This window comes from Cervus canadensis, chromosome 1, assembly GCF_019320065.1.
Source record: "Cervus canadensis isolate Bull #8, Minnesota chromosome 1, ASM1932006v1, whole genome shotgun sequence".
In the NCBI taxonomy this organism is placed as follows: Eukaryota; Metazoa; Chordata; class Mammalia; order Artiodactyla; family Cervidae; genus Cervus; species Cervus canadensis.
Window position 1 is genome coordinate 120,711,860 of NC_057386.1, and position 25,884 is coordinate 120,737,743.

At 49.1% G+C, this 25,884-nt stretch overlaps 1 protein-coding gene across 2 annotated transcripts in view; it reads right to left on the reverse strand.

Moving 5' to 3' along the window:
• NOS1 (nitric oxide synthase 1) overlaps positions 1–23,414 on the reverse strand; it is a 197,232-nt gene extending 173,818 nt beyond the window's left edge. For both annotated transcript variants that reach the window (XM_043440047.1, XM_043439998.1), the window contains exon 1: positions 23,088–23,414. The gene's annotated coding sequence lies outside the window, so the exon portion shown is untranslated. The remainder of the gene's footprint in view (positions 1–23,087) is intronic.
• Positions 23,415–25,884: the final 2,470 nt, after the last annotated feature.

The window sequence follows — 25,884 nt, forward strand, 5'->3', positions numbered from 1 at the left end:
CAAGGAAAGGTAGATGGATAGGCAGCAAGGTCAGCACTCCAGGCAGCTTCTGCCCAGTCTCCATCCCTATATCTCCATCCTGAGACCTTCCCAACCTCGAAGCTTCTCCCCATCCCTCTGCCAACGTGCCCTGAGACCCCTCTAACCTCTCAGCAGGCGGGCTTCTCCCTGTGTTGTCCAACCCCAGACAAAGAAAATCTACTCAAAGAGAAAAGCTGCCTCCTGGGTCACACTGAAGAGTTCCATAGGCCAGGTCAGAGCTGTCCTGAGTACGGCTGGAAGCTTCAGACCCAAAGTGGAAGGGTGCACTGAGGGCTGACCCTGTTTCAGCCGCTGAGGCCTCAGAAAGACCTTCTCCCAGCCTTCCAGTCTCAAGGTGGGGTGGGTCATAAATTTTTAAAAATACAGAGAATAAAATACAATAACTACCCTGCATAGTTCGACCACCCAGCATTAATCTTAGTTAACATTTTGGCATTCTGGCCTTTCTTCTAGACATACGCTTTAAAGTTTTATTTTATGTTTACTCTGAACAGGAAGTTCAGAGTTCCCATATGCCTTCTGCCAACCCCTCCTCCCCCAACACACAGCCTCTTCCACCACTGACCTCCCTCTTCAGAGTGGGATATTTGTCAAACTGAAGAGCCTACATGGACACATCATTATCACCCAGAGTCCATGGTTTGGACATTCAATGGGTTTGGACAAATGTATAATGACAATGTGAGAGTTTGACCATAAAGAAGGCTGAGCACCAAAGAACTGATGCTTTTGAATTATGATGCTACAGAAGACTGTTAAGAGTTCCTTGGACAGCAAGGAAATCAAACCAGTCATTCCTAAAGGAAATCAACCCTGAATATTCACTGGAAGGACAGATGCTGAAGCTGAAGTCACCTAATGCAAAGAGCCAGCTCATTGGAAAAGACCCTGATGCTGGGAAAGATAGAGGGCAGGAGGAGAAGGGGGTGACAGAGGATGAGATGGTTGGATGGCATCACAGACTCAATGGACATGAGTTTGAGCAAACTCAGGGTGATAGTGAAGGACAGGGAAATCTGCTGGGCTGCAGTTCATGGGGTTGCAGAGAGTCAGACACGACTTAGAGATTGAACAGCAACATAATGGCACGAATCCATCATGACAGTATCACAGAGCAGTTCCACAGCCCTGAAAATCCTCTATGCTCCACCTAATCGTCCCACCCTCCTCCCTAATCTCTGGAAGCCACTGATCTTTTTACTGTCTCTGAATCGTAAATCTTTTCCTGAATGCCATATAGTTGTAATCAGACAGTATGCAGCCTTTTCAGACTGGCTTCTCTCACGTAGGAACACGCATTTCAGTTTCCTGCTGATCTTTTCATGGCTCAAGAGTTCATTGCTCTTTAGTGCTGAATAATATTCCATTGGATGTACCTCAGTTTGTTTATCTACTCACCTACTGAAAGACATTTTAGTTGCTTCCAAATTTTGGCAATTATGAATATAGCTGCTATAAAATCTGTCTGTAGGCTTTTGTTTGGACCTAAGATTTCACCTCATTTGAGTAAGCATCAAGAGTATGATTGCTGGATCATATAAGAATATATTTAGGCATATACTTTAAAACCTACATTATTACTGTATGAATACATTGTCCTCTAGAAACATGGCTAACATTTACTGAGCATGTGCCATATGCCAGATGGTAATTCCATGAATTTTATGACATTCTCACTGCTTCTCTGTGAGACAGGTATTATTGGCTCCATGTTCCAGATGAGGAAAGCAAGACCAGAGAGATTAAGTAACTTGCCCAGGGTCATACAATCTTGGGGTCAGGATTCAAACCCAGAAATCTGACTTCAGAGCCCATGCTTGAAAAATCAGAATATTATGGGTAGAGCTGAATTATCCTTTGACACCCCCAGCCCTGACCCTGGTCCCTACCAGCCTTCCCTAGCAATGGGATACCAAGTGTTGGACTGAGGGGGTGGACAACCCTGTAAGCATAAAATAATGAACTGAGCTGTTTGTAGAAAAGTTTACAGTAAAGCTAACTTGGTCTGCTTTTTATTATCATCACAAACTATGTATTCACTGATTCTAGTTGATGATCAAATACTCCTCCACAAGAAAGTGTTTTAGGTTCTAAACTATTGCCACATTGCTGTTAAGGTTTAATAATAAGCTTCAAATTAGCCCATTTTTATTACTCATGCTTTAATGATCATAGTATCCTATGGAAGCTAAATCAGAGAACCCCTCAATTATACACTGGCCCCTGACACAGGCAAACTCAGCTACACATAATTGTTTTGAAACTTCAAACATTCCCAACAGCTTGGAATTGTTCAAAGTCACTTTGGGCTCAATTTGTGTTTCCAGCTTCTGAGAGAATATATATTCCTATGTTTAAACCATAGATTCAAACTAAACAGTGATTATAGGCAGTTTTGCTATTCTTTGCCACCATGCGAAGCAGTGTTTGAAATTAATATGTGTTTAAAATGTAAAACAGTGAAATGGAGTACAAATTGTTAGATGTAAAATTTCTGGGTTTTTTTTGTCAAGCACAAGTGTTTAGTTTATTCATGACCTATTTTACTGAATTTGAATACATCGAAATGTCTTTCTTTAAACATTTTTGGTTTAAAAACCCAAGAACAAGCCCTGAAAATAATGCTTGTTATGACAGAAAATAATTTTGCCCTGTAGAGGTGGGTAGTGTTAGAAAAATGACCCACTCTCGGGGCTTCCCTGGTGGCTCAGTGGTAAGGAAGCTGCTTGCCAGTGCAGGAGACATGGGTTCCATCCCTGGTTTAGGAAGATCCCACACACCATGGAGCAGCTAAGTCAGTATGCCACAAATACTGAGCCTGTGCTCTAGGGCCTGGAAGCCACAACTTCTAAGCCCACACACCTAGAGGCCAATGCTCAGCAACAAGAGAAGGCACCGCAATGAGAAGCCCACGGACTGCCACCAGAAAAAGCCTGTGTAACAATGAAGACCCAGCAGAGCCCAAAACAAATAAATAAAATGATTAAAGAAATAGTATCTTTCTAAGAAAGTGACCCACTCTAGGTATCACATATCCTGAACATTCTTCTTCCCAGAGGAATTCTATGCTGTGAGTTTCCCGTGTCTTTCCAAATTTGCTTTATCCTGATGCAAACAAGTTTATATATCGATAAAGTAAATATGTGGCATTATTTTGTATGTGCACACATATTTATATATATGGGAATACTATCACCTTTTTTACCTTATTCCATAAAATCTTCTCACTTTGCAGATGTGTTTGAGGTCTTGTCATGTCAATGCTTTTCTTTTCTAGACTAGTTTTGTAACCTGGCTGTATTCATCATAGAGAACAAACGTATGGATGCTGAGGGGGAAAAGGGTGGATGGGATGAACTGGGAGATTGGGATTGACCATGTACACACTATTGATACTATGTGTGAAACAGATAACTAGGGACTTCCCTGGTGGTCCAGTGGTAAAGAATCCAATGCAGGTTTGATTCCTGGTTTATGAACTAAGATTCCACATGCTGAGGGGCAACTAAGCCCAAGTGCTACAACTAGACAGCCCACACCCTGCAACTAGCGAAGGCTTCGTGCTGCAATGAAGACCCAGCATAGCCAAAATAAATAATATGAATAAATAACAATCAAAAACAATAGATAACAAGTGAGAACCTACTATCCAGCAGAGGGAACTCTGCTCTGTGCTCTGTGGTGACCTAAATGGGTGGGAGACCCAAAAAAGAGGGGATAAATGTATACAGACGGCTGATGCACTTTGCTGGAGGAGAGATGAGCACAACATTGTAAAGCAACTATACTCAGATAAAAACTTAAAAAATAATAAAATACATGGCTGTATTCTTAAAGAGACTGAATTATACTCACATAATTTCCTCCCACCTGTTATTCAGGCTGTTTTCAGTTTTCTTTAAAGTATTATAAGCAATGTGTCTGGGCTGGGGTTTCTCTAGAGGTGACAAGGTTGAAGGCAGGGCAGGTGCCCTCCCAAAGTCCTCCCTAGCCTGCAGCTCCTGACGGTCTAGGGCTATTTTCACTCCTGCCCTTTCCCCGATGGCCAGGGCCAGGCGAGGCAGGTCAGAGATGCCATTCCCATCTCAGATGGCGCCTCCTGCATGGATCCCGTGACCCTGTGGCTGTCACAAACCTCAAGCCTTGTGATCTGGGCTGTTTAGGCAACCTCCCCCCACTGCAGTACAACACACACACACACACCCTCCCTTGGTCTCTTCACACCAAAGAGAGATTTCTAGCCCCGATCAAGTTACGCTACTCTGTGTTCTGGGGCTGGCAGCTGCACTGGGGATCCCAAGGACTGTTCTTACTGCCCATCTATACCCACAGCTTCTTCCTCTTCCCCCAAATCTCCCCTGGCCCTGGCCCATGCCTGCAAGAGACACCAGGCACGGCTGCCTTCTCTCTTATGGGTATGTCTGCTTCCCCAACTTGTTTGTGACACCCTGGAGGATAGGGACAGTGTCTTGCTCACTCAGCCCCCAGAACTTGGCACAAGGAAAGTGCTGGGTCAGATGTGAGAGTTGGACCGTAAAGAAGGCTTGAACGCTGAAGAATTGATGCTTCTGAATTGTAGGGCTGGAAAAGACTCTTGAGGGTCTCTTTGATGGCAAGGAGATTAAACCAGTCCATCCTAAAGGAAATCAACCCTGAATATTCATTGGAAGGACTGATGTGAAGAACAGACTCGTTGAAAAAGAACCGTGAACTTCCAGATGTTCCAGCTGGTTTTAGAAAAGGCAGAGGAACCAGAGATCATATTGCCAACATCCGCTGGATCATCGAAAAAGCAAGAGAGTTTCAGAAAAACATCTATTTCTAATTTATTGACTATGCCAAAGCCTTTGACTGTGTGGATCACAATAAACTGTGGAAAATTCTGAAAGAGATGGGAATACCAGACCACCTGACCTGCCTCTTGAGAAACCTGTATGCAGGTCAGGAAGCAACAGTTAGAACTAGACATGGAACAACAGACTGGTTCCAAGTAGGAAAAGGAGTACATCAAAGATGTATACTGTCACCCTGCTTATTTAACTTATATGCAGAGTACATCATGAGAAACGCTGGGCTGGATGAAGCACAAGCTGGAATCAAGATTGCCGGGAGAAATATCAATAACCTCAGACATGCAGATGACACCACCCTTATGGCAGAAAGTGAAGAAGAACTAAAGAGCCTCTTGATGAAAGTGAAAGAGGAGAGTGACAAAGTTGGTTTAAAGCTCGACATTCAGAAATCTAAGATCGCGGCATCCGGTCCAATCACTTCATGGCAAATAGATGGGGAAACAGTGGAAACAGTGGCTGACTTTATTTTTCTGGGCTCCAAAATCACTGCAGATGGTGATTGTAGCTATGAAATTAGAAGACACTTGCTCCTTGGAAGGAAAGTTATGACCAACCTAGACAGCATATTCAAAAGCAGAGACATTACTTTGTCAGCAAAGGTCCATCTAGTCAAGGCTATGGTTTTTCCATATATGGATGTGACAGTTGGACCATAAAGAAAGCTGAGCACAGAAGAATTGATGCTTTTGAACTGTGGTGTTGGAGAAGACTCTTGAGAGTCTATTGGACTGCAAGGAGATCCAACCAGTCCTTCCTAAAGGAAATCAGTCCTGGGTGTTCATTGGAAGAACTGATGTTGAAGCTGAAACTCCAATACTTTGGCCACCTGATGCGAAGAGCTGACTCATTGGAAAAGACCCCGATGCTGGGAAAGATTGAGGGCAGGAGGAGAAGGGGATGACAGAGGATGAGATAGTTGGATGGCATCACCAACTCAATGGACATGGGTTTGTGTAGACTCTGGGAGTTGGTGATGGACAGGGAAGCCTGGTGTGCTATGGTTCATGGGGTCGCAAAGAGTCAGACATGACTGAGCGACTGAACTGAACTGCACTGATGCTGGGAAAGACTGAAGGCAGGAGGAGAATGGTGTGACAGAGGATGAGATGGTTGAATGACATCACTGACTCAATGGACATGAGTTTGAGCAAATTCCAGGAAAGAGTGAAGACAGGGAAGGCTGGCGTGCTGTAGTCCATGCAGTCACAAAGAGTTGGATGTGACTGAGCAACTCAAAAGCAACAACAAGGTGCTGGGTCATTAGAGAATTAACAATTGATAAATGAAATAATTACAGCCACTCTGTGTTGGGTCTTTACTCTGTTGGGCACCATTCTTTTTTTTTTTTTTTTTTTGGGGCACCATTCTTTATAAGCATTTTCTCATTGAATTCTCACATAGCCAAATGATTAGAAGCTGTTGTTATTCCTGGGGGGTGGGCAATTATCCGTACGTTATGACTAGGGAAACCAAGGCTCAGAGAGCTTAAGCATGTTGCTCAAAACCACAAAGCAAATTCCTCCAAGGCCAGGCGCCTTCAGTGAATCACAGTGACAAAAATCACTGATCACAGACCATCGTCACAAACAGATAAATGGAACAGAATGAAATATTGCAAGAATTACCAAAATGTGACACAGAGACACAAAGTGAGCAAATACTTTTGGGGAAACAGCACCGAGAGACTTGCTGTTTCCTAAAGAATCTAGTATCACCCCTGGACGGCAGGCTCCCAGAGCACTGTGGCTGGGACCTTGGAATGATTTGATTTCTCATGTAGAGCCACTCCTGGTCCAGGAGCAGGTAAGGGAGACCTAGCCCAACCCCTGTGGGTCCTGCTGAGATCAGGGCTTGGTGCTGGGGGGTGGGATGCATGCCCTCCCATCTGGGGGTGCACCCAAGGTATGCACACTTTTGGGGTCAACAGTCGGGATGGGAGAAGACTGGCCCAGAGGCCCCTTCGGATCTGAGCTAAAAGCCTCTTCATTCCTTGGCACTGAATTGGCGGTGGTGGTGCTAGTGGCTAGTTTTAGCATGGAAAGCCCCTGGGGAAGTGTCCCTCCCTTGTCTGTCTGTCTCTACTTCTCTTTAGTCTTTCCTGTCCCATGTTAAGTAATTATCCATCCCCCACCCCACCCCCCCACCAACATGCCAGGCACCGGGATAGAGCTGACAGTGAGCATGGGTCAGAGAGAGGATGGTCCATGCCAGACTCCAGCCCAGGCATGGCTCTCTCAAAGCCCCCGGGGGTTCTCCCCTTGCAGCTTTCTGGTGTGTCTCCATTTAAGACTGGCCATGGGGATGCCACCTGCCCCCTGGGAACACTGCCTGACCCGACTTTAGTTGGGAGTGGTTCCATCCCTTGTCTTCTTCCTCATGCAGGAAAACTGCACTGCAAAGTCCTGCTCAAACTTCCTGACATCCCTTTGGGGTCAACCTCGGTCAAAGCTACCCACAAATTGTCACGAGAGGCTGGGAACCCAGCACACAAACATTTGTTCTTACAAGATTGCGTGCTCAGTTGTTTCCATTGTATCTGACTCTTTGTGACCCCATGGACGGTAGCCCACCAGGCTCCTGTGTCCATGGGATTCTCCAGGCAAGAATACTGGAGTGGGTTGCCATTTCCTACTCCAGGGGATCTTCCCAACCCAGGGATGAAACCCGAGTCTCCTGCATTGGCAGGTGGATTCTTTACCACTGGGCTACTCAATTATCAAAGGGATCACAGATTCCAAGCCATCCTAATATGGTCCTGAGTTTCTATGAAGTCCCCTCTCATTAAGGTTGAATTAGGCTCCCCTAACCCTGCAACTTCCAATTTATATACTGACATCCTAACCCCCAGCACCCCAGAATGTGACTTTATTTGGAAACAGGTCATCGCAGATGTATTAAATAGTTAGATGAGGTCCTACTGGAGGGGGGCGGGAATTCAGCATGACTACTGTTCTATAAGAAGAACTCCATGGGAAGGCACAGAAGGAAGATGATATGAAGACCGGGCCACGTCACTGACAGGTCGGGGAACCCTGAGGAGACCAGAGCTAAGCGAGGCACATGGCATGTTCTCATTTACACCCATCAGAAGGTGTCCCCCAACCTTGGTCTTGGACTTGTAGCCTCCAGGACTGAGATAATACACTTATATCACCAAAGCCACCCAGTTTGTGGGACTTTGTTATGGCGGCCCTCACAAATGAACTCATCTCATATCCAGAGTGGTGAATACCCTGCAGTCCAACTGCAGAGAGGATTGCCACGGTCCCCTTGCATTTCAGAAGCGGGCGCCCAGCAATGTCAATCACATCCACCCGGTGTCCCCCAGCACTTCTGGGCCTGAGCAAGGGGTGGGCTTGGAACATTTCCAGGCTGCCTCTTCCCTCCTTTCTGCTTTGGTGACATCTCCCGCATTCTGTGGGTGGAGATAACAGAGAGAGGCAAAGGCTGATGAGGGCTGTAATTGGCATGAGCTGGTCGGTTGGGCGAACACCCTGTGGATGGTGGCCAAGCCCCCAGGAGGGGCCAGGGGACTGAAGTCACCTACATGATTGGGTGCTGTGGCCCCATGCATGGGGAGACATCGCCACCGAGCCATCAGCAGCCTGGTACTTCCCTGCCTATCTGAGTCATGGTGGAGCAGAACCCGCTACTGGGTCCCAGCCAGGAGACACAGCCTCCAGGCGACCAATTTCCTATGACTCCCACTGTTGCTCCTATTATTAGACAGTCTCAGAGTTCTAGGAATGAGATTGAGCATCCGATGAAAGGAAAGAACGCCCATGTGCTGCCATGAATGGGGCTGTCCTGCTGTTCTGTGCCACTGAGGAGAGCAGCCCACATCCCGCCAGCTGGGGGCATCCTGCCCTGGAAATCTTGGGGGGCTTTGGGAGAGATGGGCTCAGCACACAGCCACATCCCCAGTGTGCCCCAAGGCTGGGAGCAGAGCGCATCGCAGTCACCTCCAGGATCTTACCAGGGAGTCCCGATGTATCCGCTCTGCTGCTGATCTACCCTCATGAGCTCTGACCCAACAAAGAGCCCATCTTACTGCATTTATCTGTGGGCTGTGTGTAATAACATCCTCTCACATCAGAAGCCCAGGTTAAAGGGACTCAGGTTCAAATCCTAGCTCTGCAGCTTACTGAATGATCCTAGGCGAGTAACCTCACCTTTCTGAGCCTCAGTGTCTTCACCTGTAAACCGGGGCTTATTGTACATGGGATTGCTTTGTCTGGACAAAACAATGTGAATGCATGTAAGAGGCTTCATGCCATGCTCAAAACTTGAGAAATGTCCAAACAATGGTGGTGGTGGTCATTTTTTTTCTTTTTTTTTAAAAATCAATTCATGGGTGCTTTAGAGCATTTTTTTTGTTTGTCCATAGAGAGATTTTCAAACTGAGTCATCTATGGTTCCTTGGGTTTCCAAAATCCGAGATCACTAAAATGCTGATGTGAGCACCTACATGGCTTCTTCCTTGGCCCTAAGACCAGGAGGTCTGGCCCTGGGCCCAGGGTGTTGTACGAACCTCCTGAGATGACATATGCAGTACAGAGTGTATGTGAAGTTTTCTTCAGAAGTAGGTTCTGGATGTTGTCAGATTTTCCAAGGAGTTCTCTGTCTACAAAGGGATCATCTCTGAGCATGCTCTGAGCAGGTTGTGCCCAAGGGCTGGCAAAAGGGACCCACTGCTTCCTGAGCCCAAGTGCCAAGCTGAAATACATTATCCCTATACTAACAATTGGGCAAAGTATGTACCATCATTCCCATTTTCCAGATGAGGAAACAGAGGATCGGGGAGCTCAATCTGACAGCCAGACACTAGACTTGGCCACTTGCTTGTTCCATGGCTGGTTGGCACTGGCCTGGGATTTCAGCTCAGGATACTCTGATCCCAAGGCGTGTCCTGTCCTTGGCACTGTGGTGCCTTGGGGAAACCCAATGAGGTACCCCAGCCAGGAAGTGCCCTTGGTCAGAGCCTCCGCTCAAGCTTGACCCCACATACCTCACCAGGCATGGAGGCACCAGAGCCCACAGGACGACGACCCTCAGGTCCACAGAGACTCCATGTTCCTCTCCAAGTGCTCCCCAGGTGCCTGACTTACCCCCTCATGGGCCCTCTCTCATGCTCTGCTCTGGGCTGCAGCCCCCAGTCAGGCAGCTGTTAAAAGCCTGGGTCCTGGCTGTTGTTCAGCCACTCAGTCATGTCTGACTCTTTGTGACCCCACGGACTGCAGCACTCCAGGCTTCCCTGGCCTTCGCCATGTCCCAGAGTTTGCTCAAACTCATGCCCATTGAGTCGGTGATGCCATACGACCATCTCATCATTTGTCATCCCTTCTCCTCCTGCCCTCAATCTTTCCCAGCATCAGAGTCTTCTCCAATCAGTCGGCCCCTGGAGTCAGGGAGAATGCTGATTCTGCCACTGATCAGCTCTGTGATTGAGTGACTCACCTCATCCCTCTGAGCCTCACTTTTTACGTTTATACAATGAAGCTAAATAGTACCTGCCTCACATGACAGAGTATTCTATTTTTCTTGTACTTTCTCCCAACAAGACCACCCTCTCTTCTTTCTCCATCTCCATCTATTTCCCTCTGAGCACGAATTCAATAAATGTTAGCAACAGTGGCTGCTGTTGTTATGTTATTATCCACGGTGAGTACACCCACATCCACTACTTTCCCCACATTTTAAGCTCCAGGGAGGCAATGATTGTTTATTTCCATGTCCCTAGCACCTACAGTAGTTGCTGGAGCATAATACAGCATCAGGAAATGTTTGCTGCTGAACAATAAACTCAAAGAAAGTCCTGCTTACACCACTGATGGTTAACATCGAACATTCAGAGCCTCAGAGGCACTTCATAAAAGTACAGTTTTCAGGAAGGTTCAGAGAAGTTTTTGACTGAAATATCCCTGCTAGGTTACTGGGGAGAGCTGGGAAAAGTTGGGACATGAACTTAACCTTAAGGCTATGTGCAATAGGACCAATTAAACCATCTTATGGCACATGTTTTGATATCTCCATCAACAATGGAATTTTAGGATGAAACAAATATGAATCTTGTTGATATTTCTTATTAATACACTCCTTTTTGTTGTTGTTGTTTAGTCACTAGGTTGTGTCTGTCTATTTTGTGACCTCATGGACTGTAGCCTGCTGCAGGGATTAAAAAGTCATCTACCTTCCATTTTGCTAACTGCAAACCTTTTTGCCCGCCTATGTATCCATACCATCCTTCCAGTTATCCATCCATCCATGCATCCAAATATCCATTCAAACATTCATCTATCGATCTATCCGTCCATCCATCCATTCAAATACCCATCTAAGCATTCATCTGTCTGTCCATTTATTTACCCATTCATCCATCTATCCATCCATCCGCTCATACACCTATTAGTACATCTATCAAACTATACACCCATCATTACTGTATTTATTGAACACTTTCCAGCTTCCAGGCATTGTGCCAGACATTGTTGTGACCTATCATTGAATAACCTATGGATCCCACTTTCAAGGAATTTACATTTGAGAGAGAGACAGACAAACAAGTAAACGGGTGCTTTTAATTTGGCATGATATGGGATATGGTGGAGTATGAATGAGAGTCTAAGTGAGGACACAAGACCTAGGAGAGTCCAGCAAGAGTTCCTGCCAGAGGCAATGTCTACACTGAGGCAGGAAGGACCAGTAGGGGATGCTCTGTGGGGAGATGGGCTGTCCAGGCAGAAGGAGCAGCAGGTGCAAAGGTGAGGGCAAGAGGAAATGTGCTGAGCTGGGGGAACAGTAAGTTCTGTCCTGTCCGGATGGACTATGGGAAGTGAAGCTGGGAGGAATGAGAGAGTTGGCAAGAGTCCAGGGCCTTGAGTTGAGCTTGGACTTTGTCCCAAGAAACTGAGAAGCCATGGATGGTTGTAAAGAGGCTTGAGTGAAGGGAGTGGCTTTAGAAACTTCCCTCTCACAGGAAATGGATTCCCTTTTTGAACAGGAATGGCACTTGGGAAGCAAGTCATCAAACTCAGAATGATACGAGAAAGGCTTCTTTCTTCTGAAATTTGCCATCTCCTTTCCCAGAATCATTTTATGCCTGGCTGAAAATCCAGTGATCCTGGCAGGAGGGGAGGTAATGGTTCATTATCTCTCCGTCATTAATATTCTCCCTGAAGAAGCTTCCTTGACCCCTAAGTCCAGGAGAGAATTTCTGTAGAGCTTAATTACGGGCAATGATGCCCTTTGCTCAGTCAATAGTGACGTTCCATTTCCTCCCCTGGCCATGGTGGCGTGTGGGGGCCTGTTGCCAGGTTAGGGGTACCTACTATAGCCAAGGCACAGAGCACGGGATTCAGACTCACTGCCACCTACTGTGCGCCAAGCACTGTGCTGGATCCATGAGAAACCAAACCAGGACTCTGTTTTCTAGAAGCTTATAACCATATTAGGTAGATAGGACCTGTGTAGAGAATGAATCAGTGATCCACATCCATCAGACAAGAAAAAGGAGAGAAGAAAGGAAAATAGAACTTCAACGTCTCATCTGAAATGGTCATGGAGTCAAAACAACCTACTTGTGGCTGATGATGTAAGAAATGAAAGTGGAAAGCATTTCTTGAAGTTGCCAAGGTAACCAATGTGGGACTGAAAATACTGATAGACTTACATTGGGAGGACAGGGCAGGAACACGCTGATAGATAGGTCTAAGGTCCAGAAATCAGTAAACATCAAGTATATGTGTGGTATTGGGAGATTTGGAGATAACCACAGAAGAAACTGCTAGAAGACATAAGAACGGGAACCCTTGGGAAGCTGACTAAGGGTAGGAAGGGGTGGGACTGGGAGCTACTTCCCAGGGTAAGGCTTTGTCTCCTGTTTTTTTTTTTTTTACCATGTGTATGTTCTTAGATAAGAGTTTTGAACATTCAAATGGAGAGAAATCTTGGCTTAAAAGAGTCAGTGGCAAAAGCTACGTGTATGGTGCAGGCAGTTAACACTACTGGCTTTGGAGCAAAGGGTCTCTGGATACAATTAAGAGGGGCTGAGAACTTGGTGGGAAAAAATAATTACATCTTTATGTTATTAACCTTGAACTGAAATTTAGCATTTGCTTTCCTTACAAATACAGGGGAAAAGCCACATTGGTATTATGAGACTTGTGACTTTATCACTGATAGAAAATAGTAGGTATTTTCATATTACCTTACAGCTGTTAACAAATATCCCCAAATATTTATGCTCATCACCTCTTCAATTTTGCAGTGTGTTAGGCTCACAGCTACTCATTTAGTTAATACATAGATAAAGAAACACATGTATTCTCTCATATTTTTTATAAAAATACATTTTTGGTAACTACAGCTCGACAAAATTGGTTCCTTCACAATCCTGTGTGTTATTTTGTATGCATTGAAAAACACTCTTCTGCCAAGGGGTCTGTGGGTTTCGCGAGATGGCCAAAGGGTGTGTGGCATGAGATAGGTTGAGAAGCTTCTTTAGAGACAGGAGAGCAGCTAGGGGTGAAGGCGTTTGATAAACTGGGGGGAGGAGGATGTACCTGTTGAGGGGAGCTGGGACCCAGGCTGATGGAAGGGATGTGCGATGATATAGAGATACGATCTCAGGAACAGCAGCAGCAGAAGCTGCGATTTCTGAGCTCACAAGGTTCTAGACCTTTCTGTCTGACCTTGACAATAATCGTAAGAAGGTTTCTAATTCAATTTCCCTTTCAGAGCCAAGGAAACACAGCTGCAGACATGTTCAGGGGCTTGTCTGAGGTCCCATAGCTGGGAAGTCAGAGAGCTAGAATTCACACCATGATCATCTCATCCCCTGACTTGCTTGTCTCTTCTGCCAAGCATGGTAGAAGGTCTCAGTTAACCGACCAAGAAGCTGAGGATGGAACAAGTCAAGGGAAGCCGAGCCCAGGATCCCAGCATGCCTGGGAAAAGCTGAGCCTCTTTCCTTGCCTGGCTTCCTGCTAATTCCTCTTTCCTGGCACCTCATGGTTCTGGGAGGCTCCAGGAACCTCATGCCAGCTCTCTGGGCATTACTGTCAAGCCCAAACCCTGCATAATCTGCCTTCAGCCCATCACTCAGACCTTCTGTCTCATTTTAGCTCTTGGAGCCCTCCTGGCATCAAATCTTAACCATAACCTCCTAACCAGGCCTAACTGGAATGCACATTTCTTCATACGACTAGATGTGCCTGAACTGGTGTTTCTGAAATTAAGGTCCCCTTGTTGTTCAGTCACTCAGTCGTGTCCGACTCTGCAACCCCATTAACTGCAGCACGCCAGGCTTCCCTGACCTAACTGTCTCCCAGAGTTTGCTCAGACTCAGGTCCATTGAGTCAATGATGCCATCCAACCATCTCATCCTCTGTTGTCCCCTTCTCCACCTGCCCTCAATCTTTCCCAGCATCAGGGTCTTTTCCAATGAGCTGGCTCTTTGCATCAGGTGGCCAAAGTATTGGACAAATTATTGGCCAAAGTATTGGGGTCCCCACGGGGGTTCATAAGACACTCTGATCATTTAGAAGTGTTATCATTTATGTGTAGGACACAACCATTAGCCTTTCCTGGATCTGCTGATGACTGTCTCATCACTAGGAGCTGCCACTTGATTCCAGTGACTGTTCTGTGATGATGGCAGCTGGGCTGAGCTGTCCTGCTTTAATTACTGCACAGGAATGAGAAGGGGCCACTGGCAGGACACAGAAATGATCCTCCCCGTGCCTGGAGAAGGTCACAGGCTGGAACACCATGTTACACAGACAGCGGGCTCTAAGCAGTGTGAGGAGGAGGGCGGGGGGCGGAAAGTCAAGTCCTCACAGGGCCTGGCGGGCAGAGCCTGGGGGACCCCAGAGGGCCTTCTGGCCCATGCATCATGTATGATACTTCTGTTGCAAACAGAACTTCACTCAAGCCATCACTTACACGTTTTGAGCTCAAATCGGACTTGCTTTGTAATTGGGATGGTGTTCAATTTGTGGATTTGCTTTGGTTTTGTGGGAATATAAGCATGAAGAACTCATACCTGCGGTTCTGCGAGTGAGCAATTAAGCAGCATCATAGTCAAAATATGTTATGACAACACGGAGGGAGAGTGTCTGTGAGAACGTGCCCTTGAGAAGTGTGCCATATTTGAAAGGCATGGATCTACATGCCACCTTTTGAATCTTTTTAAACTTTCCCTTTCTTTCTTTATTCTCTATTGAAGTATAGTGGATTTACAATGATGTATTAGTTTCTGATGTACAGCAAAGTGAGTCAGATATATAAGTGTGTGTGTCTTTCCCATTATAGGTCATTACAAGGTATTGGTTTCTGTGCTATGTAGTAGGTCCTTGTTGGTTAACTATTATTTTTTAATTAATTTTTATCAGAGTATAGTTGCTTTACAATGTTACTTTGGTTTGTTTTTTCTAATTTATTTTTAATTGAAGGATAATTGCTTTATGTTGGTTTCTGCCAAACATGGTCAACTATTTTACAGACAGTGGTGTGTATCTGTTAATCCCAGACCCTAATTTATCCCTCCCCAACCCCTTTCCCCGTTGGTAACCAAAAATTTGTTCCCTATATCTGTGAGTCTGTTTCTGTTTGGTAAATAGGTTCATTTGTATCATTTCTTTGGATTTCACATACAAGTGATAAAGGATATTTGTCTTTTTCTGTCTGACTTACTTCTCTTTAGTATGATAATCTCTAGGTCCTTCCATGTTGCTGCAAATGGCATTATTTCATTCTTTTTTTTTATTATATGCTATCATCTTGCAGGCTACACCCTCTGCTCAAATATTGTTGCTCATTTAGAATTAAATTCCAATCCTGCCAATCCCCATGGATAGGCTCTTCACTGCATCCAAATAGTTTGATTTAATCGTTTTCAGCTAGTCTGTGCCAGTTTCCATCCGTGGCAGGTAAGGATGGGGGTGCCAATAGCTCAAACCAGCACCTGAAACACCAATCAGTACCCGATGGGTAGCAACCACGACTAATACCAGCATCGTTGCTGGCTCATGGGACTGATGGAAGTGACACCCAATGGCATAAAAACATCCTCTCCTGACATAGCAGTCTTTGCATCTCACAACCTGGCCAAGAGAATACAGGAGAAAATGAGGTAAAGGTGCCAGCCAGAGTAGAGAAACTCCTGGGAAGGAGACATGGGAGGCTCCATGATGACACGGGGAAGAACATTCTGGACTGGAAAACACAGTCTTGAGGGGATGGCCCAGATCTGTGTGACCTTGGACAATCTACCTAGCCTCTCTGAGCCTTTGGCTGTCAGTATATGAAGGAGGACAAAGGATCGTCCCCGTCTCACCCATTTCACAGAGCAGGTGGGAGGAAGGTCAGGGAAGGGACGTGGAAGGAGGGAAGGAGGCAGTGACAGCGACGTGAAAGGCTACCATTACTATCACTAGAGTGGCAGTGACAAGGCAGAGCCAGAGAGATGCTCACAGAGCCAGTGAGGGAGGGAGAGACAGGGGAGGAGAGGACCTTCATTGCCTCGACCGTCTGTCCCCTCCCCAGTGCTAACTTGGCACCGTCCTGAGAGATTTCCCTCCCAGCTCCCGCCCTTGTCTGCGTCCCGCTCACACAGGCTCCCTGGGGCTGCCTTGTTTCCTGCTGAGGTCCCAGTTGGGAGGCCAGAGGGTCAGGTCACAGCCCCGCTGGAAGAGGAACCTGGTGGGGACAGAGCATTGGCCACCCAGAGTGGGGATGCCCAAGGCTGGGCCGTGCTAAGCTCAGACCACACAACGGCAGTCTCAGAGCTCAGCACTGACCCTCCGTTCCTCTGAATGTAAGAGAGTCACCACTTCTATCTTCCTGAGGGAACCTGGGGGGCCCCGAGGCTAAGTAGGAAGATCCTTTGGGGGCGTTAGCTAATATGCAGATCTAGTGGGCAGAAGGCAGCTTGTTTCCTGAATCTGTAGGGATTGCTGGCCAATTGCACAACTGGCTTCCTTAAGACTGAATTTGTTTTCTCTGCTTTGGGGTTTGAGTCTTTCAAAATATTTGGTCTTTATTTGAGATAGTTTGTTTTTCTTTGTAAGCAGCAAATGTCTCTGTATAATGCATTGTTCCAGGAGAATCCTGGTGAGCATTTGCGAACCCATTTTTTTCCCCCTAAATTTTCTTGAATAATGAGCCCACTTTGATTTAAACATTTTTATAAGAATTTTTCCTGTTAATTCTAAAGTGATTTTTTAAAAAAGACATTTGGCATGAGTGGGTGTGGGTGAGGAATGTGTCAAAGTTACAGACTCATTCATCCCTAATGAAGTGGAAGGGAAGTGGAACCAGAGGAGAAATAGGATAAAAAAAGAAAGCAATAGAATCAAAGGAGAAAAGGAATAGTGTAATAGATGTGTGTGGGCTTTGAATAGGCATCTTGTTACGTGGGTACGTGCTTGAGCTGGAAGAGATACAGGGAGGAGCAGAGCTGGAATCTGGCCAGAGACAGAGTCCTGGGATCTGAAGGTGCTGCCCCCACCTCCCTCTCGGCCTGGGGGCCTCAGTTGCCACGTCTGTCGAATGGGTTGAAGCCACGTTCCCAGGGCTGCTGGGGGTGGGGCAGGGAACAAGGAATGAATAGGAAAGTGCAAGCTGTAGGGTGCTGTGCATGCATGAGGTGGCTTGTTATTGGGGTGGGCGGGTGAGGGTTGGACTGAAGGGGATTCAAGACTCTCTCTGGCTCTTAGAATCCAGAATTTGATGAAAACACACAGACACACACTTGCAAGTATAGACCCATGCACACAGATACACACCCCCCTCCCCACACACCCTCTCACTTGCTGGTTCTCACACACCCTCACATGTGCCTGTGTATGTACCACACACAGGCAAGCTCATTCATTACACACCCCCACACGCCCATATACACACCATTCAATACATAGTGTATCCCCCCACCACAACTGCTCACACACACACCCTCACAGGGGCTTCCTCACCACACGCACTCCACACTCTATCACACACATGCCCTTAAACACATTCTTGCACACATACACACCCTCCCATCCACACGTCTACCCACCCCTTCCCACGATCGTCCATACACAGCCCTGCACGCACATTCTCATGCACACATGTGATCTTCAGTTAGACAGTCATTCCTGGCCTGCACGCCACCTCCCTTTCCCAGCTGAGCTCTGGATGAAAAGTGAGGCAGGAGGTGGATGGGCCCCAGGCTGGGCAGCTGGAGTTCATCCCCTGTGGACAGACACTCCAAGATGGAGAGGAGGAGGAGTTGAGTCCTGCCCAGACAGGAGGCCACGTATTCCTCATTCTCAAGGTCAAGGTGACCTTCCTGACTATACTTGCCCAGAAAGGCTCCTTGGAGGTCAAAAGGGTGGGGGTGTCACCTCACAGTAAGTGATGTCAACCTACCCATGACTCTTCGCCAGAATCCATCTTGGCCGAGAGATGTGTGTGCACAGATGGGAGGATCCTGACTTAAACCAAATACGACCTAGGAATCAGGCAAAGCAAGACAACTGGCCAAAGAAAACCAGGAAGAGATGCCCCAAAGAAGTGATTCAAGCTACCACGGGGGAGTGTGACTCTGAGTCCACCCACGTGTCTATCTACACATATGGTACTCTTCCTCCTAATAAACATTTAACTTGCTCCACTACTTTCCGTCTTTGGGAATTCTTTTCTGCAAAGTTGAAGAGCGAGGGCCTTGTCACGGGCTACTGGTCTGGTGACTAGGACTTAGCGCTCACCGCCACTGTCCAACTGCAATCTCTGGCTGGGAACTGAAACCGGCTTCAAGTCGCTGCAGGCTGAGGCCACTCAAGGTCAAAAGCAGAGTAGATCCTCTGTCCTCTCTCCCTGCTGAGCTCACACCTCACAGCCCTGCACCCAGGCCTCGGCGCCCCCACCCCCACCACGCCCAGAAACCGCTCAAAGCTTTCATCTTCTCAACCCCTTGGCCATGTCCCTCTTTCTGTCCCCTGTCCTTGAGGTTTAATGACCCCCCCCCCCACCACAAACTGAGTTCCATGAGATTAGGGATCCTTTCTGTCTTACAAACACATCCTCAGAGCCTGGCACATGTAGCCAGAGTTGTGGAAATAGTTGTTGAATAAATGGATGGATGGGATGGACGGATGGTTGGACAAGGGTGTGGTACCTAGGGGAGGAGATGGTCTGCTCAGACCTGGGCTCTGCACTTTTGGAGCAAGGCATGGGGAGACCATGGGGGGCCTGCCCCCTCTCGGTCAGTTCCAGGGCCCTGTTCCCTCCTGGGGCAACTCTGCTCTGCCCACACACATCCCTTCTTTGCCTCCGCCTGAAGGACCCACAGTACTGATGACACTCGGCACCTGACCCTGGCAGCCATTTCTGGCTCACCTCCTGGGACTCCCAGGTCCCTCTGGGACTCGCAGGAAAGAACTGGATTCTGTAGGCTCACAGCACCCTATGACCTGACCCCGCCTCCATCCACAAGCTCCGCCATCTGCAGTGTCCCAGCACTTACCGTGTGTGCCAGGAACTGGGCCACTCGAATCACATGCCAGTCCTACCCACCGTTCCAGGAGGGAGTCCCAGGTAGCATCCACAGCCGAGAGCTGACCAAGCAGAGGCTTCGGGAGGGAAGGAACTGGCCTAGGGCCGTCACCGGCAAGTGGCAGCGCTAGGATTTGAATCCAGGCCCCAGGCTGCTGGAGGCCACGTTTCCCTGACTTCCCACACTGGGTCTGGGGCCCTGTCCTGGGCTCCCCAGCCCTCTGCGCTTCTCCACTGGGCCAGGGCACCCTCCCTGATGATGAGGGAGGCACCCTCCCTCACCTGTCCACTGCCTGCCTCCCCCACCCCACTAGGAAATTCTCAGGGGCGGCACAGGGGGCCACTTTGGTGCCTTGCCCGAGTGTCCTTTGTCCAGCAATGTTATGCACTCCCCAGCTGCTGATCTTTGTTCCCGGAGGACGGCCTTATGTAGCCAAGCCGGTTTGTTGGGGAAAGATGACACCCCTCACCCTAACAGCACCAGTGACTGGCCAACATGGGGATCCTAAAGGCTCACCTCCTTGCCTCAAGGTGGTATCAACTCTGCTGTGCCACTCACGCTCCGGAGCCCTCCTTGGGGTCAGCTGAGCATCTCCAGGCTTGTTAAGCCCCTTCGGCTGCCCTCTCCTGCTTCCCTCACTCTCCCTTTCTAGAAAGCACTCCCTCCACCTGTTAATCCTTATAACCCCAGTGCCAGGATCAAGGCCAGGTGGCAGTATCCCTTACTGAAGGAAGGGGCCATTCCTTCTGCCCTCAGTGCAAAGGCTCTGCTCTGTCAGGCTGTGTTGAGGATCAGTTCTTGGCAGAGGGAAGGAGCGTGGTTTACCATCGTCGCCACTCTAATCCTTGTGCCTTGACCAATACCCGGCCTGGAGTAGGAGCTTAGTGAGTATTTGCTGAGTGAGTGAATCAATGAATGAATCAAGGAATGACTGCTTCATCTTTCCCCAGCCCCAGTGCCTTCCTTTCTCCAAACCTTTCAGGCCACCTCGCCGTCACCTGCCAGGTATCCTCACCTGTCCGGTAACCTCACCCACCATGTTCACCTTGGCTGGCTTTGACTTCACACCAAAGTGCTTTGCCAGCTGCCCACACACCCCAGGGGTTCACTGAAGGACCTTGCCCCCCTCCCCAAGGGCAGGGGATCAGAGGGAGTCCGGGCTGCTCTGGGCCAGACCCCCACCCGAGATTCACCCAGGCCAGCTCTGCTCTGCTCTGCTCTACTTTTGGACAAAAGTGCTCTGCGGCTGCAAAGACTTGGAAGCTCTTTGCGTTTTCTAGCTGCTCCACCGCCTGCTTGAGTAGGGCACATCCTCCCTTTTGTCGCCCCACTCAAATTTTGTTTGCAGATGTTCTGCTCATGTCCCTATCTAGACGGAAACTCCCTAAGGACTCTAGCCTAGAGGTTAAAAGCTCGGGCTCTGAAGTAAGGAAGGCCTGGGGCAGGTTATGAAGCCCCCTCATAGCCTCATTTTTGTTTAGCTATAAAATGAGGAAGTAATACGGCTGCAATCTGACCTGGGCAAGAATTCAAAAAGATGAATTCTGTATATGCCTGACTTGTGGAAAATAATAAGTGGCACCTTCTAGTATTTATTAATTACCTGAGCAAGTGCCGGAGGCATACCTGGTAGTTAATCATCAAAATGATCACACTTTCCTTTGGAAAAGGAAGTTAAACCACGTGTGTGCGTAAAGCTCACCCTGTTCTGGTCACGACCACTGGGTTCCAATGAAAGTCACTAATTCCAGGTAAACACTGGGGACATTCTAAGTGGCAGCTGCATGGCTAAATGGGGCCCTTATGCCTTGCTGCGAAAGGACCAGAGAAGGGCCCTCGACGTTCTTCTGTTTCTTAAGCACCTGGCTTTCTTCCAGATCCAGGCTTTCTGTGTACAGACAGCAAGGAAAGTTGGAAGAGATGATGATTTCTCATTTCCCAGACTCGCTGGTGTAGCTGCAGTGGTGAGCCCAGCATAGCAGTGCATAGCGGTTGCTCCATAAATATTGTGGGGTGAATGAAGGAATAAAAGGAAGGAATGGATTTGAACTCTACCACGAAATGTCACCACCAAGTTTAGGGGTCTATCAATCAATACTTTTGAGTGAATGAATGAATTCTAGGTTTACTCTCACAGTGCCAGTTCTGAGCCCAGGTTGTAGCCTGGAGGAGGCCTGTGATAAATATTTATGGAGGAAATGAACTAGATCCAGTACTTCCCAGAAAGCAGCTGAGCTTCAGCTGTGGTCGCCCCCACCCCCTTTCCCGCTTGCCCCAGGCCCACAGACGACGTTCCAGGGACCGAGCCTTCAGATTCCAACCACCAGCCTGGCTTGGCCTCAGCCCAGTGGGAATGGCATCTGGGATACAGACCAAGTTCAGGGCCTGGAGTACACAACTGGGACCTAGCTGGCTCACCAGGGAGCTCGTGGGTGCTCCCCTTGGGAAACACTGCCCCCTAACCTCCATGATGGACTGACTGGCAAGAGCAGATGCAACGACCCAGGGACACTGCCAAGGAGCCCCCCGTCTGCACAGCACTGGCATCAATACAACCACACACACACACAGATGGGGACGTGTAGCTGTGCCCTGCTGGCCACAGGGCTCCCTGCCCACGGCCCGTCCTTCCTCCCGAGCCCATGTGTCGGCGCCAACCATGTGTTGGAGCCACTGTCCAGAACGGGCTCCAGTGATCCACACAGGTGATCCTCCTCAGCTCCTAAACTCACCCCATGTGGCGCAAGCACGTGGACACGCACCTGGCATCGCTCCATCCCCCCAGGGCCCGCCATCCTGTTCCAAACACACCTTGCCTCTGCCCCAAGCTGGCGGCGGCCGCAGACCACCCAGTGGTACCACCAAGAGCCAACGCCGTCTGTCACCAGGGATCTGGTTCATGGATAATAGCACAGCTCTCAGCCAGGAACTAGGACCCACAGTTCAAACCATGGGCCCTGGGACAAGTCTCCGCATGGCTGGGAGGTACTGAGCTGGGCCTCTCTCTGACCGCCCCCCTGGTCTGTGCCATGGGTTGGCAGCTGTCCCCTCCTTTGCCACTATTGCAACTGACTCCCCACTGGGTACCAGGGGGTAGCTCGGACCCTGCAGAAGCCTCAGAGGTCCTAGGCCAGGGCCCTACTTGCCCCCAGCCATGCACCGAACCATCGGCACTCTGAAACCAGAGGACTCCCCCTGAGCTCTGGCCTGGGGAGGAAGCAGCCCCCCAAGTCAGCTTCCTGCAGGGGTCTCATGCCGGGCAAGCAAATGGAGCCACCCCACAACACAAGCTGGTGGGCTGGAGGAAGATGCGTGGCCTTGGGTGCCCAGATGGGCGGGCACAAAGAGCCACTTCTTCCAGGGTGACAAGAAAAGAGCTGGGACCCTAAAGCCTCCCTCTGGGCTGACTGGCTCTTTGTTCATCCCTCAGGTCCCCTTCAGCCACAGGCCAGGGGCAGCCCCTGCAGCTGACGATCCAGGCTGGCATTTGGTCCCCACAGGTCAGGCCAAAGCAACGGGGGTCAGGGATGGAAAGGCCTGAGATGCGCCAGGAGAGCAGAGACCACGGTGAGCCCCCACCCCCCGCCCTACCACGGCCCAGCTGGGCTCGCCAGCCCCGCTGGCCTGGGAGCGGGGCCCCCAGCCTGGGTACTCACTGGCTCTGGCGAGGCCTCCTCCTGGCGTGGTGGCAGGCGCCCCTCTCAGGCCGTGCTCCCCATCTGGAGAGGCCGGCGGCACTAATCAGCCGCCTGGCGTGGCGTGAGCCTTGTGGCTGGGGCTTAATTGACACCAGGTGGCCCCTCCCCAGGGGCAGGCTGGGAGGCGGCTCTGCCGGGGCCAGGGGGTCAAAGCTGGGGCAAGGGGGGCTGCACCCAGGCCCAGCCAGTTCAGGCCTCCCCTGGAGAGACTGGGGCAGTCAGGCAGCCTCTGGCCACCCCTCCCCTCCTCTCCTGCTGGCGGCCTCCATCACACACCCAGCCTGGCTTCCCTAGGCTCTGACCTTTCTTTCATTTCAGAGGCAGCTGTGGCAGTGACAGCCTCTGCCTAGGAGGAGGGTGGCTCAGGTTTCCCCCCAGCTGGCCGGGGGCAGCCGCGAGTGTGTGCGCTGGGTCTGCAGTGGCCAGGCTGGGCCCGCAGGGTCCTGAGGAGGGCCACCCACTGCAATCACAAAGGATCCCCAACCATCTTTTATTGAACACTTACTACATGCCAGGCCCCTGCACGGTTCCCACATGGACTCCCCATTAACTCTCTTGGGCCCTGAGAGGTGGGTATTTATTTAACCCCACTTAGCAGATGAAAAAAAAAACAATCAAAGCTCAGAGAAGCTAAGCTTTTCCCCCAAGGTCACACAGCAGGAGAGGCACCAAATCAGAGATTTTAGTCGCTACCTGCAAAGTGAGGAATCATTTCCCTGCAAAGTGAGGAATCATTTTTTAGATAGGGAAATCGAGGCTCGGAGACAGGAAGCCAAGTCTCAAGGTCATAGAGCAAAGTGTGGAATTTGGATTTGCCACCAGACGTATTGGGTCAGGCTGCCTGGAAAAGCAAAGTCTGTGTGTATGCTGAATCATAAGCTTTCTCTTCTGACCCGCAGGAGTCCCTGCTTGTATTAGGGCTCTGAGGTGGAGCCATAGGTGGAATTTATGGGTAAGAACACTGGACATAGCATCAGGAGACCTGTGATGAAGTTGCTGTGTGATCTACCTCCCTGGACTTCGTTGAAGCTCCAGTGAACACCGAATGGGATGCCAGGTCAAAAGGGCTTTGCGGCTGGGACACACAGGGCAAGACTGGGGAGTGCTAAAGTGGTCCCTACTCTGGCCCCAGTACCCCTTCTCAGGGGCCCCCCACCCCTGCCCTAGCCCCTCACTGCCAGGGGCAGCAGGACCTAGCAGTTACGAGCACACACAGGCTCTGCAACCACACAGATGTGGGTTCAAGCCCTGGCTCTTCCTCACCAACTTGGGTGACCTTCAGAGGTCACTTCCCTTCTGCGGGGCTCAATTTTTCATCTCTAAAAGGTGCCAAAGAGGTGCCTCTCTGCCTGGGCTGTGTGAGAATAAATGAGGAAATGCCCAGTACCTGCCTCTTTACTCAATCACATCTACTGAGCACCTATTGGGCATGGGTTACCATGCTGAGCTCTATATGCCCTGCTGATGGAGGCTGATGATAAATTTAAAAGACACATATACTCATAATTCCTTGTAGAATGTCCTCCAAAAATAGGAAGTAGCTGTTGCTTGTTGCCTATGCAATTACTCAGCAAAAGAACTTGTTGAGCACCTCCTATGTGCCAAGTACTGTTACAGGCACTTGGCATATAGCAGTGAACAGTGAGGATGGACCCCTGTCCACACGGAGCTGACAGTTTCTAATAATTAACCATGACAATCCATTGCAATAATAATTATTATAAGACCATCCTCTGGCAACACACACACACACACACAGTGTTCCCCGGTGTCCTCACTGGTAGAATAACATGCCTATCTGCTGGGTCTGTCCCTTGGGGAGCTCCAAGGTGGAGCGTGCCATTCCAGAATGTTCTTGGGTCTAATCCTCAGTGAGGCTCATGGGCTCCTTTTTGGTCTGACTGATGGGCAATCTGGCCAGCAACCCATCCCCCTTGCCCAGGCTCGGACTCCACGTGGGTTGGGAGAAGCTGAGCCCGTGACTCAGCCGTCCTGACCTGTCAGGCTGAGAAGGAAGCAGGCAGCTGGCTGGGCTGTGAGCCATGGGGTTCTTCTGAGCCAGACATGGGGCAGGTGGCTAGGGTGCAGACTGGGGCCTCCGGATGGGAAGGGCTCTGAGTTAGGTGACTGCACCCTAACCCCTGGTTATCTCACTGGTAAAGAGAATATTCTAGAAAGAAGCAGTGAGAGGGACTTCGCTGGCAGGCCAGTGGTCAAGACTTCACCTTCCAATGCAGGGGGTGGGGGTTGTGGCTTCGATCCCTGATCGGGGAGCTAAGATCCACATGCCTCATGGCCAAAACAAACAAAACATACAACAGAGAAGCAATGTTCGTAACAAATTCAATGAAGACTTTAAAAATGGCCCACATCAAAAAAAATTTTTTTTTTAAAAAATAAGAAGCAGTGAGAAATCACAGGATGTTCTGCTTTGTGAGGGAATGAGCTCAGTCAAAAGATTCCAGCTAGATGCTGTTAAGGGGACTCCAGAAATGGGGAGAGTGTTCCAGAAAAGCTAGTTGATTTCTCCTGACATCACCTTCTCCTGGAAGCTTTTTCTGAGTCCGTCTCCCACACTAGTCAGGTGTTTCCCCGACCTCCCCCCACCCCTGCGTTCACCCTTGCCCCCAGTCAGCACTTACTGCCCATTTCCAGAATGGCCAGTTCATTTGTCCATCTTGCCCAGAATACTGAGCCCCATCTCTGTCCGCTTTACACTATTAAACCCCCAGTACGCAAACACAGAGCGTGGCAC